We start from the raw sequence: 21,715 nt of genomic DNA, 5'->3' as shown, positions 1-21,715 counted from the left end.
AAATTGTCCATAAATTCTGCTGCATGCTTAGAATACATTCAGGGCTTTGTAGGAATCAGGCTGAACTGTATAAACTGCGGGTGTGTGGCCAAATTCTTTCCTGGTGTAACTGTTTAAATCAGTGGAGAGAGTTTGGCTTATTGTGTCTATTATCTCAGCAAAAAAGAAGTTGGACTGGAAAATAGACCATGTTGAATTCAAAGAATATAGACTTAGCTCCATTACAAAGACACCACGTGGCATTTTTTCATGTTCTCATGATGAAAAGCTTGTAGAAATCCTAAATTAGCTATAGTTAGTATTCACCCCACAGTAAAACATATAATTTATTTTACCTACAAACAAATGATTTTTCTTATATAATCACAAGATTTGCTGAATTACATCACCTTTCTACAATACTTTGCAAATCTCTGAAATTTTTTAATTTTTTTAATTTTTTTATTTAGGAAAACCCAATCCAGGCATTGCAAGGTTGAGATTAACCACTATGCCAAGGTTTTAAATAACAAATTCCCATGTTAAGAAAGATTGTACATTTGTGAAGTTTAGCACTCATGGAAACTGACATCTTTTATTTATCTAGCTACAGATCACACACATAGGCAGCAGCAATGCAAGTTTCCCCATGTTGTCCTGCCTCTATCCCGCCTTTATCCTGACCTGGAAGCATCATCTCGAAGTGTGAGAGATTGGAGAGGTGAATCTCCGTTCAGTTGTTGTCCTCTTTGCTGACACTGCTAATAAAATCAGCAGTTTTCATTTGGGATGACAATTTTTCTTATGAGGGTACCTGTCCACTAATAAATGGACTGAAACTAACAATTTGTTTCTGCTCCACTCCCTAGCAGACACCTTGTCTTCAGATCCATCTTTAAAGTGCCTATCATGGTGTTGGTGATAGATAGATAACAAAAGCACCTAACCTTAAAGACCTTAAAGGCACCTAACCATTTACACTAGAAAGCACCTACAATAAGTTGGATATGTTTGTTCATTTGTTAATTTGGTTGGTTGGTCTTTTTTTTTTTTTAGCAGAGAGCAGGAATTTACCTGTGCTTTTTTCACTTATTTGACAAAGGGACTAGTAAATGAAGTAGACAGATTTCAACTCTTCCCATAATTAAGTTTCTTTTATTCAAATACATTATTCTGGCACTGAACAAATATTTATTTAATTACTTGCAAAACACAATATAAGGTGCATGTTATAGATGTTGGAGCTGATTGTCCTCTCCCTTGCACCAGGGTAATTCCATGGATTAATTCCTTGTTTATGTTAATATAATGGAGAGGAGAATTGGGCCCTATCCTTTCCAAAGGCCTGTCTTCTCTCATTTAAGGATACAGATGCTTAAAGGAATATGTTATGGAGATCATGCAGGGGAGGAGGAAGAAATAGATTCCATATTTGGTTTTGTATATTCTTTCTTACATTTTTTCAAATAATATTTTGAAAATAAAACTTTTGATTTGTTTGTTTTTTATATTTCCCTTTAGTGCTGGAAACAAATGCAACAAGTTTGTACTAGTACTTAAGATTCCAAGTGAAATATTTTATAAGCAGAATGTGAAACTGACCATTCTAGTTTTATTAAGCAGCCTTAGGTTATGTCTACACTTGGAGTTAGGGATGTGATTGCTAGCTCACGAAGACATATTTGTACTGGCTGTCAATGAGATAGCATGCTAAAAATAATAGTGTAGCTATGGTAGCATAGAAAGCGGTGAGCAGCAGCATGGGCTGTCTGCCCAAGTACATTCCCGCCTGGCCCCCCACAGGGACATACTCGGGGAGGCTGCCCTTGCTATGATACTCCAGCTACATTACTATTTGTAATGCTTTAGTTTAATGAGAGCTAGTGTGAATATGTCTATGCAAGTCTGGAATCCCAGTCCCCGCTCCAAGGGTGGAAGTAGCCTGAGTGAAATTCAAGAAGTAAACAAACATCCTAAATACTTAAAAATCAGTAGAATTTCAAAATGTCTTTCCTTTTACTTAATCTAAGGTGGTTTTTAGTATGATTTTTTTTAAAGTATGGTTTTTATCTCTACAGTCACTGTCTTTCTAAGGCAAGTCATTGGCACTTTACTCAGAAGCAGTTGGAAAATGTGGACTAGAAATGAGTGGATAATAAATATTGATGTTCCTCTTAAGTATGGTAGTACCATTGACTTGCTTTGAAAAACAGCATACCAAGTCATACTGTCTGCCTTCACAGTGAACAAATGCTTATTGTTTGATCTATATCTATTTTATTTTAATGAGACAGATACCAGATGTTCAATACTGAGCACTTTGGTTTTGAAACTGCAGCAATCAGATAAGGCACATTAATCTCACTTTCCTTTACATTTGAAAATTGATGAAATGTGCGAGTACAAGACTGGGCTTTATTAAAGGCATATGTCATCTTTGAATGAACAAGTGACATGCTAGAGATTCAACACGACAGAGCACACATCAGTGGTATATAGTGACTATTTTTTGAACCGTTACACGTGCAAAAACCCAAACACATGCTCACGTTGAGTCCAGTCTATGGGGACAAATGCTGTACTTACAAATGAAGTACTTATGTGGGACCAGATTCTGATATCCTCACTCATGCTAAATAGCACCTTATTCTATGAGTGATGCATTGAAATCAATGTCAATTAGTACATATCGATTAGTATTTTGGTCCATTCAATGAAGAAGTAATCTTGTAACAGTACTGAACAACATGACTAAAGGTCTCTGTTTCTGGCCCTTGGTTTTTATTCCATTCTTACTCAGGTGAAATACCTATTGAAGTGATGGAAGTCTGCCCAACTAAGTGGCTGTTTCAAGGTTCATGGGAATTTTTTTCATTGACTTCAGTGGGCCTTGAGTAAGGCCTTAAGAATGGAGTAAATACAAAGTGGAACTTCAGAATCTGGCCCTAGACTTTATACGTAAGAATCCATCACTTAATATTAATTAATCTCTTATATGTTTATGGGCAATGCTATTAAACTTTGATCTGTTTCCATAGCTTGTTGTTTGTTATAGACCAGGGGTTCTCAACCGGTGGTACGCATACCACTAGTGGTACGCGGAAGCCGGCTCGGTGGTACGCGAGGCAAACCGCGCCGCCGATTCCGCCGCTGAATCCCCCCCTCCCCGCCGCTGAGAAACCCTGCTGCCGCCGATTCCCCCCCGCCCCCGCTGAGAAACGCTGCTGCTGATTCCCCCCCAGGGCCGAGAAACCCGCCCGCCGCCGTTCCCCCCCCCCCGCCGCCGCTGAGAAAACCTCCCACCGTTGCTCCCCCGCCCGCTGAGAAAAGCCGCCGCTGCCGTTCTTCCCTCCCCCCGCCGAATCATGCCCCCTTGCTGCCGCCGAAAATGGGCAAATGGCTGTAGGGTTTCGGCGGAGGATATTGATTGAAAGTGCTTAATGCGCTTATTTTCCGAGTAGTACTCTGGCCAGGTACAGTCAGGTGAAGCGGTACTCGACCTGACTCTACCTGACCGGAGTGGTACTCGGGAAAAAAAGGTTGAGAACCGCTGTTATAGACAGTGCTTGGATGAAATTTACTTTCTTGAGCTTCACCATCAATGTCTTCAGCACTATAAAAAGTAGAACACTAGTCCCTGTCCTAAAGAGCATGCAAGCAAAGAGGGTTTTGTCATTCATTGATCTTATTAGGAGCAGGATTAGGCCAAAGTCAGACACTGACTATGCGCTGCAGATACATGGTGATGAGCCAATCTTTGGTTCATCAGTGGAGATAGTTTTAACTTTAGGATATTGTGTGTATTTTTAAACATATCTATTGTTGCTAGATTATCATGAAATGACTTTGCAGAACAAGTGTCACACAGTGGGGTGTAGGTGGTGTGACCTAGTGGTTGGAACAGAATCATGGGGGCTGAATGGAGGCATGGTCAGGGGGCAAGTCACTGGTGGGAACCAGGAGTTACAATAGAACCAAAGAGCAGAGCTGGAGTCATGGTCAGAAGACAAGTCAGTGGTCAAAGCCAGGAATCAAGAGTTCAGAAGTAGGTTGGGACCAGGACTAGAGCAGAGATGGCGTAAGGGCTAGCCAGAAAGCAGATCCAGGACAGCTGTGAGCTTGGAATGCATTGAGCAGCCACTAAGCTGATCTTGCTACAAGTCTTAAATGGTGATCTGTTGTTTCTTCTGACCAATCAGGGAGCACAGTTACTTAGTGAAGGTTTATTGGGCCCATCTGAGCTCCTTGGGTTGCTAGGCAACTGAGTTTGGAGGCAGCTGGGCTCCTGACAGTATGTTTTAAGGAAGACTTTGAATGCAGAGAGGATTGTTGCTTGGTGCACAAAGGTAGGAGTTCAAAGTGTAAGGAGCTGTATTTCACCTTTTTACTCAAAAAAATATTCTTTGTGAAATTAACAACTTTTTAATTTAGTTTAGAGTTACATACAGTACTGTATAAATGTCAAATGCCTCTTGAGAATGCACAGTATCTATCCAGAAATAACTAATGCGGAGTCTCTCTAATGGAGACTGCCCTTGACTTATTCAGGAATAGATTTAGAAGCCAGCAGTGATGTAAATTACAATCAATTTTACAAAGCTGTTGCTAGAATTTGTATGCTGTAGTCTGCAAACAAAGGAATACATTGTATCTTGGGGAGGGGAAGAATTTGTCAGGTATATCAACTAATAAAACACCCACACACATGTACTATTTTTTTTGCAGATCCTCTTCATTATTTGAGTAAGCCCCATGTCACCCTACCTATTGTATTAATAGAAATTTCAATATTCAGAAGGCCTGTGGGGTATAAAGTTAATATTGGAAAGTTAAATGCTATTTTTCTGTTAGTATGCTAACAAATGAAGGGGAAAATAAACTAAAATTGTGATTCCAACTTTTTAGATGCTTATGGGTGAATATTTCTCAAATGTGATGTATATGGGCTGACTTTCTTATGCCTCTGAATAAGATACAAGAAGAAATTAAAGAATGGAACTTATTGGCCCAGAGTTTCATGGATCTTTCTGAAGGAAGCATTTGGTCCTAGGGAAATGCTCCATAGGATTTAATCCACTCTAATATTTTTCCAAAAATGGTTGCAAAATACAGCCAGATATTTTTAGTTATAATTTTCCCTTTACCAAACTCATCCATTTAAAAATGATTTTTTACCAAGAGATTTCCATGCCTATCTCTTCACTGAAGTATCTCTGCATGGTGAAAGACCCTCCATGCGTATTAATGAGATGGAAGAACTGAAGTCTTTCTCTGCCTTGAGGCATAACAGTATAATATCACTCCATACGACTAGCTGCTTACAGAGTATGCCCTTCTATTGCTGTTCATGGCATGGATTACAGATTACTTGCTGAAATTTGTCTCTTCACCTGAGGCAGGAATCTGCCATTTGGTAAATTACCAGAACATGTCACCCACCCATCAAAATAGATTTAAACCCCTCAGCTACAAAAAATCCTTTTTCTCCACCTGGAATTTAACAATGATTGATTTCCTACCTAAAGCAATTAACTCCCAAGTGAATCAGAAATTTGACTGGCCTCCCTTCCAGTTAGGAACTATGTGACAGGGGTATTTTAATAACTAGCCCTTTGTGTCAGGCTAACCTTCTGAACAAATTCAATTTCTCTCCCTTACTGTGCATATCGTTACCAAGCTGCAATATATTAAATGCTAAAATCTGCATTAAACCAAAGGGAAAGGTCAGACTTAATACACACCCAAGCAAGAAAATTCAGATTTAAATTAAAGCAGCAGCCTTAACGGCTCCCATTGTGCTCATTGTAGCTCATAGGGTATGGAAAAGCCCTCATTTTCTGGGACCCCTCAATAAGGTAAGGGCATGGGGCTGGCTGTTGTGCAGGAGACCTGTGTTCTAGCTTTAATTCTGCCACTTGCTCACTATGTTGGCTTGAGCAAGTCACTTAGGCCAAAAAAAAATGTATCTATGAATTTTGAGTGCCTCCATTATTGGGTGTCTGACTCGAGACACTCAGGGCCTGATTGTCAGTGGAGTTGACCAATGAAGCTATCTGTGCTCAGCATTTCCACAAATTGAGTCCTAGTAAAAGTATTAACCCCTTTCCCAAACAAAGAGGAAAAACAGGGAGGAAATTGTACACTGTGTCAAAAGCTCTCTGTATGGCCAAGTCACCTTCAGTGTCATGGTTAGTAAAACTGATTTCTGTCATGAAATTGGCATTGGGATTTTTCTGCTGCAATCTGTTAATGTCAGAATAAATAAAAAGAAACCTGCTCTCCCTGAAAACTATTCCCCTAAAAATAAAAAATAATTAATCCTTCTAGATTTAATATCTTGCCTGGTGTCTAGATACTGCAGTGTTGGGTACATTAGAAATGTCTGTTAGAGCTGATCACAAGAGTCTTTGAATCTCATTAAAATAGTTTTGGAGATGGGGGCAGGAGTTCTGCTGCTATATCATGATAAACTTATCCTAATGGATTACATGTCAAGCGGGAAACATTTTGCATCTGGATTGACCATTTTTATGCAAAGTTCCATTCTGATTTCACATAAAACTGTTAAGCTAGAAAACTCCTAAATAATGAGATATCATTTCCATTGTAAAAGTTTGCCCTTATTGCCAAGAAGGCAAACAGCATATTGGGCTGCATTAGTAGGAGCATTGCCAGCAGATCAAGAGAAGTGATTATTCCCCTGTATGCAGCACTGTTGAGGCTACATTTCAAGTATTGTGTCCAGTTTTGGGCCCCCCACTACAGAAAGGATGTGGACAAATTGGAGAGAATCCAGCAGAGGGCAACAAAAATGATTAGGGAGCTGGAGCACAGTATTTATGAGGTGAGGCTGAGGGAACTAGGCTTGTTTAATCTGCAGAAGAGAAGAATGAGGGGGGAATGAGCAGCCTTTAACTACCTGAAAGGGGAATCTAGGGGGGGATGGATCTAGGCTGTTCTCAGTGGTAGTAGATGACAGAACAAGGAGCAATGGTCTCATGTTGCAGTGGGGAAGGTCTAGATTGGATATTAGGAAAATCTTTTTCACTAGAAGGGTGGTGAAGCACTGGAATGGGTTACCTAGGGAGGTGGTGGAATCTCCATCCTTAGAGGTTTTTAAGGTGTGGGGATGATTTAGATGGGGTTGGACCTGCTTTGAACAGGGGGTTGGACTAGATGATCTCCTGAGGTCCCTTCCAACCATAATCTTCTATGATTCTATTTATCTATGGGCGCTATGTTCCACAATGTGCTAGTTGCCTACCTTACAGACAAGAAGAGTTCACAATCTAAGGATCTTCATACAATTGGGGTGGAGGTTAGGGAAGTGGAGATGGATGGTAGATCAGCTCAACAGATGAGGAGGACAGTCAAGGTGGTGCTTGAGAAATCTCTCCAGAACTCAGTGTCACAAATTCAGTACTATAATATGGTATTCACCAAGGTTTGCCCTTAGTTACTAGCTTTCAGGTTGCACAAGGGATAAATGAGGATTGTCTTTGACCTGATAGCAACTCCCAGGTAAATTGCTACATATGCTGGGCCAAAGTCTGATCTCATTTACACCTCTGCAACTCCATTAGAGTGAATAAACTGTGTGGCTCTTGGCCCATGATTTTTCTGTAAATTCCATACCATAATTTTGATAGCAATATTCTCCCCCTATACTGTACATCACATACTGTAATCCTTTTCACTGTGTCATGAACTTCAATCCCACCTGCTTTTGTACTGGCAGATTTGATTTTATAACCTAGGAGCTGAGTTCTTATGGCTACAAACACTGCTATGTGTGCAAGCTGCATGTAGTTTGCAATTCAGTGCTGAGGCAGTCATTCATTTTGGAGATTTTCTGCACCATACATTCCTAAACCACTAAAGCACACCCTAATGACTGACTATATAAAATAACTCCATTGATGCAGTGTGGGACGGCAAGATGTAGGGCTCTACTGCTGCCCAGCCAAGATTCCAAAGAAGTCCCTTATTAAACTAAAAGATAGATTAGAAAATATTAGAGCTAATTGGGAAATGAGTTTTTTCCTGCAATTTTATTTTTCACAGGACATTTTGAAATGACATGAAAATGCTTGTGTCAGTGCAGTTTTTGAAAACTGAACATTTTCAATTTTTGGATTTTCAAGTGTTTTTTTCTTCCTCTTTAAATTTTACTTTAATTTTTTTATTTTTCCCTCTTTGGTTCCACTGGAAAAAAATAAAGGGACGGGGAAGGTTTAAAACGAGAGAGAGAATTTAGGGAAAAACATTTTCTCACAAACATTTTTCACTTTTCATATTATGTGGTTAATATTTATACACTGGGTCATTTTAGAGTAGTTAGTTGGCTCATACTTCTCTGTCCCTTGCCCTCTCCCACCCAAAATATTTTTTGCTCCTGGAAATTAATCACATCTTAGGTCTTGATATACTTTGGTATACAAATATATTAGGACAGTGTCAGTGCCTTTTCATCAAGCATATGATGTACAGCCTGAAGCACTCTAGGTTAATGGTGTGTGAAGCAAAAACACTGCTCTTACAGCTTCATCCTGCTAACCTTGACCCAAGGGCAATTTTAGTGTTTTGATGAGTGACAGGAAATAAGTGTGTGTTTCTGAGAATACTAAAGTCCTACCTCATCTGCATGCAGAGCTATTGCTATAATTTGCATCCTGAAAGAGCAGTAGATGAAACCAGGTCAATAACTTACAAATGGATTTGATTTCAAGTCAAAAAAGGGACCACTGAAGTCAAGATGTAGGACATTTTCAGATGTAGGTTACATTCACTTGGCTACCATCAATCATTTATGTTTAGATTTATTTTTCCTTCAAGAGATGATGAGTGAAGTCAGAGAATGTTTAGAGGGTTATTTCAAACAGTTTTTGTTCTTTGTGCATGGGTGTTGTCTTGTTTCTGATTCTGTTTTTAGTACTAAGTGTTCTAAAACTCCAATATTGAGGCAATTTGATTGCTGCTTAATGCATAAGTGTAAGTAAATTTCAATGTAGCATACAACAGAGATCACTGTAGATTCAATACAGCTGAATTAAAACTGCATAACACTGACTCCTGGATACTTAGTAGTTTGGAACATGACCCAATCATCCATTAAAATTCTAGTAAAACATTGGAATCTTATTTCTAAAGCTGTGGCTATAACACATTACTGTGTATTTTTCTCAAAGGGGATCCTTTCTTTAGAATTAGAGGAATTTATCCTGAAGCAGATCTAAAGGTTTTAGCACAGAAGATATACAACAGATGTTATATTCTACTCTTGGATTACATTAGCATGTAGTCATACCCTAACCAATACCTTACATAGAGGCAACACAGTGAACTAAAACTGGATCAAAGAGAGGTCAAATGGAAGCTAATATCATCATGTTAAAATTAGAGATGGAGCAGATCATGAGTTGTTCTGCATAACCAATGCCAGGGGCTGATGGGATCCAGAACCCATTTACCTGAACAGCCCAGGTTTTGAAAAGTTCAAATAAATGGTTACAGATTTGTCCCATATCTGTTCTAATAGTTTGGGATTTTAGTTTGCAAAGCAAAAAGCAGGGGATTGTAGTCCCATTTCTCTGAATCTCAAAGTCTGAGATCGGAGAAGCTTGGATAAATGGTCCATCCATAAAGTGATGAACAAATTTATTTTTAAAAATAAAAGTGGCAGTCTTTTAGGGGTAAGTATTTTTTCTGTTCAGCAAACACTATTAAAATTGCACGTATGTTGTAATGAGTGTGTACCACTGCTCTCTACTGAATGGTATTAAAATGACTCAACTGTGTTTCACAGGCCCTATGCTGCTAACAGCTAAAGGAGATAATCAAGTCTAGGGGGCCAGGTTATTGAAGCTGGCAGGTTTGGGTGCTATCCTCATTGCTGCCATGAAGTTCTGAGTGGCTGTTGTGTTAGAATGATGACTGATTTCGCTGCATGCGTTGCTGACTGAGAGTCAACCATGGGTAACTTTGCTTGAGTAGATATGGTTTAAATGAATAAAGAAGCCCGTTTTTAGCCCTTCATGCTTTGCCCCCTAATTTAGGGCATTTGATTTGAAGAACTTTTACATCTGCATTATACTAAGGAATTGATTTCAGCAATTACTCTGGGAATGAATTTGGCTTAATCTCACTATTTTAAACTGCTAGTCAAAAATAAGTGGAACATCAATTTGAGGAGGACCTGGAACAGATGGATGGAGTTGTAGCACAGTACCTGAAAGGTGGTGGTTGGTGGGAGACACAAAACCGCATGCATGGCCAGAAAGAGTGTTGCCCCCACCCCAAGTCTGCTGCCTTCCCATGGGTTGGGGATGGGGGACCAGGTTAGCCAATAGGTTCTTGCATGTCACCCCCCCTCAGAGCCCTGTATATTTAATCTCTCCTGGGCTTTTCAAAAAGTTCTTGCTCCTTCTAGCTCCCATGTCCACCCTCCATCCCCTTAGGTGTAGCATAGGAGTTGTGTTTTTAGGAAATCAGGATGCTTCAGGTCTGACCATTTTGGGATTAGGAAGGAATTTTTCCAGTTGGATCAAACTGGCAGAGGTCTAGTGAGGGTTTTTTCCTGCCTTCCTCACAGTATCATTGGGGCACAATTGGTTTGTATGTAATATGACTTGAAAGTTTAGTATTTGGAAAGATAAGAATGTTTAACTTGTTGCAAGTGTGGATAAAAGCTAAAAAGGCCTAGTCCCAGAGGAAAATGAGACCTGGGATTTCACTGGTAGGCCATGTGTATATAGGAGAATGGGAGAGCTGAAGTTTTCAGAGATTGAAGTCATCCCCCATTTATCTCTAGATAGAGGGGATTCCAAAATGACCTGAATTGTAGGGATGGGCCTAGGCAAGTCCACATAATGTTATTGGTTATATAATGGGAACCTGGTAACCCTATACTGGACCCAGTTAAATGTGTGAGAGCAGGGGAAGAGCACATAGTTCCCTTCCCCAGTGCTAAATTAATAAAAGTTTCAGCCTGCCGCTTAAATCCATCCCATGTGTCCATCATTTATTCACCTGCATCTCCTGATAAAAAAGATAGGATGATTTCTCTTTTAAAGACACCAGTATTTTGAAAGTGTTCTTTTTATATTTGCAAAACAGTTACAATAGCTATCTGAACGCATTCCTCCTTCTCTGCTTTTCTTTATAAAACGTAAACATTTGTTGGAGGTGAGGATGACATCCGTCGGGCTTGGTGGGTCTTCAGGTGACTGGGGAGCCTGATTCTGGATGCACACATTCTTTGGCAGTGGGGGCATATTGTTACGTGGGGGAGTGGAATTCACAGCCCTAGGTTGGTTTCCTTCTCCTTCCTCCACTGTTCCGCCTCAGTGTCGAGTCGTTGGGCCTCAACATGGTGCACACATTGATGAACCAGGTGGTGCCACACAGCGGTCAGCAGCTTGCTCCTCCCAGTCATTGGTGTCAATGCCTCTGTGCTTGAGGGCGACCTTGAGCGTGTCCTTGTACTGCTTCCTTTGGCAGAAAGGGCTACAGTCCACTTTGGTTGTAATCTTGTGCTTTATATGGAAGTATTATTATTTTTACTGTTTACGTGGACAGCATCATAAAAGTTCACGATGCTTTACAAAGCAAGTAAACTCTGAATTCCTGTTTCAAAGAACTGACAAGAAAAGAACATGAAAAGAAAATAACAGCATAGAGAGAGAATTATGGAAATACCCCAACCCAGCAAAGCACTTTGATCCCATTGATTTCAGTAGGCCCCCTCACATGCTTAACTTTAAGCATGTGCTTTGCTGAATCAGTGCTAGTGTGGGAATGTGGTCCCCTAGGCGAATAATGCACCTATCTTAACGGTTACATGTTTTGTTAGTCTTTGTAATTATTACTTGTGTATTCATTTTTTATAGTTAACTTACACATAAATATATACTAACAGTTTTGAGCCTGATTCTGAATCAAATTTTGATTTATAAATCAAAAATAACTCCACATCAATAGGATTTTGTCTGGTGTTGAGAACCAGAATCTGGCTCATACTTTGTAAGTCTCCTTGACCAAGCAAAGCTTATAATTTAGTGCAAACTGCATGCCCATACCACATCCAGGAATAAAATACTCTAAACTTTAAAAAAATAAAAATAAAAATAAAAAAAAGAGAAAACCCCCAACAACTATGGGGAGTAAATACAAGCAGCTATGTAAACAACAAAACCAATGCAAACTGGTGGCTGAAATATGAGATTGAGGTCTTTTCCCTTATTTATCCAGTGTTGGTTTAAAACAAATTGCAGGATTGCATAATGTGTTCCTTTGAGGACATATTTAAATTAACAAAGGCTTCAGATTGTGTGAAGAACATTTACATAACAAGAAGTTTACTAAGAACTAGTTGCACAATGTTTTGATGTGTTTCATTGATCTGTTCCTCTTAATCCCTTAATGCTGGTGCTGGAAGCTTTTACGGTCAGCATGATCTTTATAAATTTGTTGAGCACTGTGCCTGAAATTTTAAAGCAGCCTAAGGTTGTTAGGTGCCCAACATCCACTGAAACTCGGTTGGGTTGGGCACCTGATTAATACATAGAAAATGTTTCAGATATCATTGTTTGCACACTTTAACTCAGGATTCACACACCTAGCTTTGCATAGCACTTGACTTACATTAGTATTATTGTCCCTATCTTCAGCTGGAACAGAAATAAGTAACTTGAGAAAGAAAAACGTAACAGACAACACATTTAACTACTTGAGAAAACTCTAGTAGCCTGGCTTTACAAGCTCTGATAATGGAACCAATGTGTTATGTGACATACATGATAAAAAAAAAAATTGTTTGTTTGTTCTGTTGTGTGCACTTTCTGAATTTCAAGTCTATGGGAAACAGGTCATGATTACCTCAGCCATTCTGCTAAATTGTGGGAGAACATAAATGGGATACTGGTTTGTTTGGGTTTTTTTGTTTTTTTTTTTTAAACCATTAAGTCAGTGGTTCAAACATTATCCCAGATGGTTAGAAACTAAAAATTATTACCCTTTGATTGTAGTTTTCCTATCCGGTTGCAAAAGGAGTTTCTTAATGAACCGGAATCCACATCACAAAAACTATCAGCACATCTAGCACCATTGTTGTGACAAGCCTCAGCAGATAGGCAGGGGTGAATAAGTGTAGAGATGGGTATGAAATCCCCTTTATCCCAACTGATCTTTTTATGTTAGGACTCAGGAGCATTACTATTCCTTTTCTTTGGCTAATTAAAATACTTTGTTTTCCTGTGCCATCATCTCTGTAGCTTTCACGAGCAATGAATTCACCATAATTACTTTTCTTAATTAAAAAAGAAACAAGCTGTAGTAAATAGTAAGGTACTGTGCAGCAAGGGGCAGATTCTCAACTGGTGTAAGTTATCAAAGTGCCAAATGAGTTCTGATAATTTATCCAGCTGATGACCTGACCCGGACATTTCCATCTGTAATAAAAAGTAGCCTCTTAGTTTTGATGCACTTTAGACAAGTGAAATCTATAATCCCATAATGGACCACAGTGCATGACTAGCATGCAAGAGAGCTTGCTTTGGCTCATGGGTAGTGATGTTTAATTATATATTATTTGATGCTAGATTTCAAAATATAGAGGTCACTCATAGATGAGAACAAGTGTAAACTGATCCAGCTCTTGTTTTCTAGTTTTATTCCTTTGATATGCCATGGCCTCCTATTGAAAGAGTCATATCTTGTCCCAGGATTTGTGATAACATTTTTTTTTAAATGCCTGAAAAGAATATCCCCTCTTGCCTTTTCCTATAATCCTCAATTCTGTAGCAGGATTGCTATAATCAGAGATTTACCATCTTGAAACAAGTACACTATAAAGAAGGTTAAAAACGATTGAAATAAAGTATGATGGCCACCCGCATTGCTAATCCATTGTTTTGCCATGGAAAATGAGTGTTTTTACATTCTCGTCTTGTAAGAGACCACATTAGACTATCTGAGATGTAAAGCTGAAGTGTGAGCCTTGCTTTCCTGAACTCAAACTTCAAAGAGCACAGAGAGAATCTTTGAGTATTTATTCATCTGTTTCAGATTCATACTCGCAGAGTGGGAGAAGCTGAAGGAAAAAAGAGAAGCCATTTAGTAGACAGTTACAGCAAAAATTGTAAGTTTCTTACCCTATCACAACCTGTTAATTAATCACACAGTCCCTAAAAATCAGCTTGATGTGGCAGAGATAGAGATATGATTGACATATACAGGGGCAACACGCCTCTCATTTACAAATAGAAAAAATATGTTCCTTAGTGCTAATTGTTGACTTTCATTCAGATAACCCCCAGAAAATTTGTATTAATAGCCAAAGATAACAGAAATTCCAGTTAAAATATAAAAGAGGTAAGGGAGTTTTAGGATAAGATAGTTTGTGGGTAGAGTAATATGCTTTGTTTTTTATTTTTTATGCTCTCCAACAGACTGAAAGTTTTAACTGCATGTCAATTTGGTTTTTCCTGGAGTTAGATTATTCAGATATATAATAGTTTGGATTGAGGATGCTGTTTTGGGTGGGACTTGATGCAGGCACAGATCTGAGACATGCCTAAGGATTCAGATTCCAAATATTTATCAAGACAGATTACATGTGCAAATGTCATTTACCTGGTACCTGTTATTACACAGCAAACGGTGTGTGAGATGATTGCACTGAAGATTTTGCAGACCAAGGAAGACTTGAGTCTAACTTTTGTTTTATGTATTTATTATTTGGTGCAAAATTCGTAAAAAGCTGGTGCAGTGAAACCTACTTTCAACCAGCACCCAAACGTTCAGCAAAAATTGGTTGCCCAGAAGAGGTGGCTTAGGTTAAACAAAATTGTGCTGGGGATGTAGCAGGTGAAAGCCAACCTCCTTATAAATTAGGACAGAGCCACAAAAGTTAATGAGTTTTCTTAATAGATTGGGCAGTAGGTGGCAATGCTGCTACAACAAGGGGTCTCCTAGACACAGAAGAGAAACTTGACATAGATAGACAGTAGCTGAGAGGCATCTCTGTGCTTTTACTCTTCTTCCTTTCCCTCCCCTCCTCTTCCCCCCCCTCCCCCCCCCCCCCCCCGGACATACCAAGATAACCCCACATAGTTAGTGAATTATAAGTCAATTCAGCAGCATTCTGAACTGGCTCCATTGAAGTCAATGGGTCTCCTTCCAATGACTTCATTGTGTGTTAGGTTCGCTCCAAGTATAGAAAATAAACCTTGGATTTACTCAAACTGCTACTTAAGACAAGAAATACCTGTTTAGAAAAAGCACTAGCACAAGTGGCCCTTGTTCCAATTTTATGGTGTTCTTTAATAAATGGAAAAGAGCAGTGCTGACAATGTCATCCAAGAGCGCAGAGGAAAGGTAAGATGTTAATAAGAAAAATGCAAAGATTACGCTGTTCCAATGTAGGGCCTAAGAATGTGGAAAGACAGGTCAGGCATTTATCACATGGCCAACATACACTTGCTTATATTTCACAGGCCAGCTATCTGAGCTCTGTCTTGAAATTTGCAAGTAAGAGAACAGTCAGAAACAAATGAACATGACGGCTAGTGTGCTGAAAAACAGACTGTTTTTAGACAAACTCTGTGTAATATAAATTAATCAGACAAAAATGTAAAGTAAATCTGCTAGTATGTTTAATATATAAAAAATCTAATGTAACTGTCTAGTGTTGTTCATTACCATTTTCTTTGTTCAAAGAAAAAGGGTGGCTCTGGAATAGCATTTTGGTGATTGACAGGTCTGAGGAAGCCATTGCTCTGGTGGTTCCCATTTGGATCCTCTTACTATAAAATGTAAGAACAGAAGCAAAGCACTGGAACCAAATCCTGCAAAACTTTACTAATGTGAGTGAGTTTTACATGAGTATCCCCTTGATTTCAGTGAGATTATTGATATGAGTGAGGATTTATAGGTTTGGTCCCATATCTTGTAATGAACCTCTAATTAGACAACATGCATACTTAGATCAACCACATATTACTATAGAGATGATCTGAAGCAAAATCCCAGATCTGAAGACTCCTGGGGGAAGTGTTTTTTAGAATTTGAACCCAGATCTTGATCTGAACTTCAGAGCTGACCCTGATTCTTAGTTCCATAACAGGCAGAATCAAAATCCTAGATATTGAACATTCCCAAATGTCACAAGGAGGTTGAAATACAGCTCAGAATTTTGCAGCTTAGACCCATAGCTAATAGTAATTACATTTTAACATAAACAGTACCTACTACAGTAGAATCTCAGTTATGAACACCTCAGGAATGGATGCTGTTTGTAACTCTGAACAAAATGTTATGGTTGTTCTTTCAAAAGTTTGCAACTGAACACTGACTTAATACAGCTTTGATACTTTACTGTGCAGAAGAAAAATGCTGCTTTCCCTTTTTTTTTTCTTTACGTAATTTAGGTTTAATAGTCCTTTACTGTGTGTGTGTGTGTGTGTGTGTGTGTGTGTGCGCGCGCGCATATATATATATATATTTATATTTGACTCTGCTGGTGCCTGGTTGCGTAATTCCAGCTCAAATGAGGTGTGTGGTTGACTGGTTAGTTCGTAACACTGTTGTTCATAACTCTGAGGTTCTACTGTATTTGCAAATTACAACAATTTTTTTTAAAATGCACAATTTGCAGGAAGGCGAGGAAGGGTCAGTATAAAGTATGTCAGACTCCCTTCCTATATCTCATAACTTCAGTGTGTTCTTACCTACTCCACCTGTGTTCCCATATGAAGAGATCAGGTGCACATTTTGCAATCAGAGTGCAAAGACAGGAAAATAGTTGATTATTATTTAATATATTTCATATAGATCATTGCAACATTAGCTGTTTTTGTACAAGTATTTTTCTGATCCTTGCATTTGTGCATTAAACTACTGTAGTAGTAACATTAATAATAGACATAGCACTATATACGCGACATTGATTTTTTGCATAAAGCGCATGTTGACTGGAATAGGAATTCTGCATATGACACATTGGCAGCATATGATCCTTGGTTACCTTTTTGTATTTTACACAGTATAGACCAACCACATCAGACTTTACCATTTTTATTTATTCTCTCCTAAATTCACATCAGCATTATCTGATTAGATTTACCTGATTCTTATTTCATACCCTGCTTAGAGCTGATGTTGAGTTAGCACTTACATTCTAACACCTAAGTTTTAGAGGCTTATAATTTTCTAAACTGTTATCTTTTAGACTGAAATCTCCCATATTTGTTCTCAGCAAAGGGTGGTGGTGTTTGTGTGTTCATTTGATTTTTGAGGATAAGAATTTGGAATAAGGGCCAGTGACACTTTTGTCAAAATTCTTATTGAAATCCATTAATAATGTTAGAATACCAATAATCTATTAGGACTGATTCACTTTCCCAGTGCTGGTAGATTTGTGGAGAGGACACATAGGGATAATTTTCCAAAACCCTCCTTCCTCCAGCAGGCTTGGAGACAACTGGTACAGCCCAGCTGGTGGAGCTAGCTGGGAGGGCGTGGCGCCAGGGTACCTGGGAAACTAGTTGCAGCTTGCATCTTTGGCAGCCTCTGCTGGTCAGCCTATTGTCCAGAAGTTGGTTGCCTTTCCCCCACAGGAACCCTTAGGGGGAAGGGTTATAGCAATAAACGTCCCCTGCAGCATTTATCCAGGCTAGTGCATCTTGTGCCTCCTTGGGCTTGCAAGGTTATCTCCAGTCTTCTGTATTGACTGAGGTTTAACAGCTACAATATGGATAGATTAAACACCATCTATATGGTCACTACAAAGACATTATGAATTAGCTTGGGAAGAAGAAGGTTGTGAGGACTGTCACATTTGTGTGTGTGTATTCCACAGAAGAATAGAATGCTCCAGTGCTCTGCATTGTCTACACTTGGATAATACCACTAAGGGTTAGTAATTCTGTATCTATTTGTCATTCAAGTGTATGCTAAATAATGAGCCACTGGCATGAAATAAAATATGCCTCTTACTTAGACTTTACTACACAAGGAGCTGCATTGAAATAAAGCTAGTTGGATGGTGGCAAAAAATGCAGATGTGAGAAAGTTAGGTAAATGCCGGGAATTTCAATAATAAATTCAGCTAAAGCCTTCAGGCAGATAGAATTTGTTCCTTCTTTAAAATAGGAACCATTTTAAGAGACTGGGGGGCGGGAATAATTTTTAAAGGGGGTTAAATTCTTTTTTTTTTTTTTTTTTTTTTTGCTTTTGAAATTTGAATGTTGAGACTGTGTGGGCTCTAGAATGTGTGAACAGTTATCCTGGCTGTAGTTAACCTCATGCTTCTCACCTAACAATAGGGTGGTGTAGTAGCTTAGCACTTTCACCTCTGGAGAGAGATGGGTTCACATCTGGCCTTTGACCATATGTGAAAATGGATTTGGTGGTTGCCTTTCCCTCTTCATGCATTCCTTACTGAAAGAGTGTCGCTCTGCTCCCTAGATGCAGATCTGGACTCGCACAGGTGCTATAAATCATTTTAATTCAATTCAGTGAAAGTCAGTCCAATTTCCTCCCTCGTGGTATCTTCACTTCAGCCTCATGCCACCTGCCTTCTCTGTTCCCCTCCTGTCACTGTCTCATTTCTCTGTTTTTCTCTGTCTGGGGAAAAGTGTTTTGACACATGGTTGAAGGACTAACACCGAGGGCCATAAAGACTGCAGTCTACGGCCATTGACTTTGTTTCATGGGGGTGGACCAGCAGTTGATTGTAGGAAAAAACACTGATAGACACAGGGGCCTGCTGGGGGAGGGGGAAGCATGAACGGTGGATATGGAGCTTCTCAGTACGAGCATGTGGCACAGAGACTGAGGCTATGCCTACACTACAGAGATTTCAGCATGGCAGCTGCACTGCTGTAGTGCTTCTAGTGCAGATGCTCTAAGCTGATGGGAGAGAGCTCTTCTGTCCATGCCAGGCCCCGCAAGTGGCGGTAGCTTTGTCAGTGGTTGAAGCTCTCCCTCAGACACAGCGCTGTCCACACCGGCGTTTAGGTTGGTGTAACTTACGTCGCTCAAGGGAGTGGCTTATTCACCCCCTCGAGCGATCCAACTTCTATCGACATAAGCTGCAGTGTGTGAGGCCCAATTTACGAGTGTGGTTCTGCTCTCTGCAAGGGGCCACGTTCTACATGTCAGAAGGGCGTGCAGGAGACCGAGCGCAGGATGGAATCTGCCCAGCCTGAAATGCTGACAAACCTCAGGCTCACAACAGCAGTGAGTTCAGACTGGGGAGGGCATCTCTAGGGACTTCTGTTGTTTTCAAATATCTGTAACTCTCAAGTGCTTTAAAAGTAAAGTCACTGGGGTTAGGAAATCCTTTGCTAAGCAAATGGTTCTTGCTTTCCTGCCACATTGTCCCCAAAGGGGTTAAACTAGTAAACCCAGAAAGCCTCCAGTGTAGGGCTTGGTCTACACTTACCTCCACGATTCGGCAGCAGTCGACGGGAGTTACGTAAAGTACGCAAAGAACTTGCGTAACTCCTGTCGACTGCTGTGCTTCTCTTCTGCACGCCATCTTCACTGCACTGTGCTGACAGGAACTGTGTTCCGTCAACGCAGCACTACGCCACTTGCGGGGGTGGATTAATAACTTCGACTTCTGGATCGACTGAGTGGGTCTTCACTGACCGCTCAGTCAATCCAGACAAGTCGATCTGACGGTGGTGACATTTGCTACCATCAGTGTAGACATAGCCCCAGTGGAGCTCTGAGGGAGCATTTATAAGTGACTTGGGTGGCTTGGGAGGTCTGACACTGATTTTTGGGGAGTAGGTTGACTGGTTGGCGGTGTCACACCCCCCCAAAAAAGGGTTCAGACGAGGTGTGCCCTATAGTCCCAGAACGAGAAACAGTAAGTAGATTCTACCCCTTTGCTTGGAAGCATGTGGAAGTCAGTGACGGAGTCCACTTGCAACAGACTGGTGACCATACAGTGTGGTAGTCGGCCAGTTGGTAACACTTAAAATTTCAAGGTGACAAAGGACAATCCTGACACAGGTTAAAAAAAAGTGTTGGATCCTCTCCCATTGAAGTCAAAACTCCATTTATAAGGCCCCAAATAAATGATCCAGTTATTGCAGTCTAAATGTGCACTTATTAGCCTATAAACAAACTACATATAGATAAAATGAAACTGAGCTTAGAACAAGATGCTTCAAAGCATACAAATATATTTGTTCTACAGCTGGCTGGGTTGGGAATCTGAGGGACATGCCATCGCTCTCCATTGCTTTCTCACTGCCAAACACAACACTGATTGGTGTATGCTTTGAGCCAGTCTTGTCTCCACAAACAGGAACCAGCATCAACTGTGTGAAGGAGCTCCTTAAGTCTACTGTTCTCCATGGAAAAACTGGTTTCCGCCATGTTTTAGAAAGGGGGTTTGAAGATGTTTTTCTTTGAGGCATCTGAAACCCTACTCCAATGTAAAATCAGAAAAGGATCTCAAATGAAATTTTAAAAAGACACATTGATAAAAGGCACATCATGAATGGGTCAGGTGGCAGGGTAAGGAATAAGATGAGTTTCCATGTCTTTATTTTGGGATAATAGAATTAAGAATTTCTCAGAAGAGCGCAGTCAATCAGAGCAGAGTCTCACGGTGATGAGGGAAAAAGCCTAGACTTTGACCCATGCCACAGAGTTCAGATATAGAGCCATGCTTCCCCAAAATTTAGCTGATATTTGGTCTGGATTTTAGTTCAGCCCATAATAGAAAGAAGAGCTCGCTATAAAATTTGGATCTGGATCTAAATTTTGGGGACATTCAGATCTAGACCATCTCTAATAAAGAGAAGTCTAGATTTTCTTGGCCTTGTATACTGAAGTCAATTTCTATAGTCGGCTCCATTATGTCTAATGGGGACAAAAAACACCCAAAAGTATTCCTATCAAGACTAGCCACTAGTCGTCACCCAGGGAAGAGGAAGGTCTTTTTGTCATTTATGGAAACAAATCTTACCTCTGCAGTCTCAAATGCCTATGCCACAAAATCTGCACACACACCTCAAATCTAACAATCCATTACACCAAGTTCATCTAGCTACATTTAAAGATAATTTTATGTGCTCATAAATAAATTATTCCAGTAGGGAATGTCAAGTGTTTTATATGCTGCCATTTTTAAAAACTCTTTCAGAAGCTCAAAACAGAGGAATGAAAATGAATGGGTGAAGGGTTACTGAGAACTTTTTATCTGTTTCTTCCAATCAGACTTGGTGGACTAGAGTGGATTTTTGTCAACATTTTCCTGATGGCACTGTAATTGTTAAGTAGGGCAGTGAATGCAGAATTTTGTACCAAATTCACATAAGAACAGCCATACTGGGTCAAACCAATGGTCTATCTAGCCCAGTATCTTGTCTTCCTCCAGTGACCAATGCCAGGTGTTTCAGAGGGAATGAATAGAACAGGTAATCTTCAAAGGATCCATCCATCACTGTTAATATTAACAGTCTGTGTCAATTGAGTTTCGTTTTAGAGGGTGGAGATTTTGCCAAGTTCTAAATATTTTTTTACAAAATGATCGAAGTGTGCATGCTCGTGCACACATAGACAGTACGTGTTCACTTTTGAAAAACAAGCGCATATGCTCGGGAAGAGGTTCCCTTCCCTGCTGTCTTAATTCTTCCCTTTTAATTTAATTTTAGGATGAGAGCGCTTTTAATCATATTCCCTGCAAATAAAAATAGTCCCTGATTTACGGAAGCAT

At 39.8% G+C, this 21,715-nt stretch overlaps 1 long non-coding RNA gene across 1 annotated transcript; it reads left to right on the top strand.

Moving 5' to 3' along the window:
* Nucleotides 1–4,235: 4,235 nt before the first annotated feature.
* On the top strand, nt 4,236–15,656 carry LOC137142010 (uncharacterized). The gene is made up of 3 exons (XR_010916818.1): nt 4,236–4,325; nt 14,044–14,116; nt 15,474–15,656. It is a non-coding gene; the product is annotated as an uncharacterized lncRNA (long non-coding RNA).
* The last annotated feature ends 6,059 nt before the right edge of the window (nt 15,657–21,715 follow it).

Source organism: Emydura macquarii, unplaced genomic scaffold, assembly GCF_026122565.2.
Source record: "Emydura macquarii macquarii isolate MOO-44397 ecotype Brisbane River unplaced genomic scaffold, CSIRO-AGI_Emac_v2 contig_3128, whole genome shotgun sequence".
In the NCBI taxonomy this organism is placed as follows: Eukaryota; Metazoa; Chordata; order Testudines; family Chelidae; genus Emydura; species Emydura macquarii.
The sequence above is the reverse complement of the archived record's forward strand: the minus strand, read 5'-3'. Positions and strand labels throughout refer to the sequence as shown.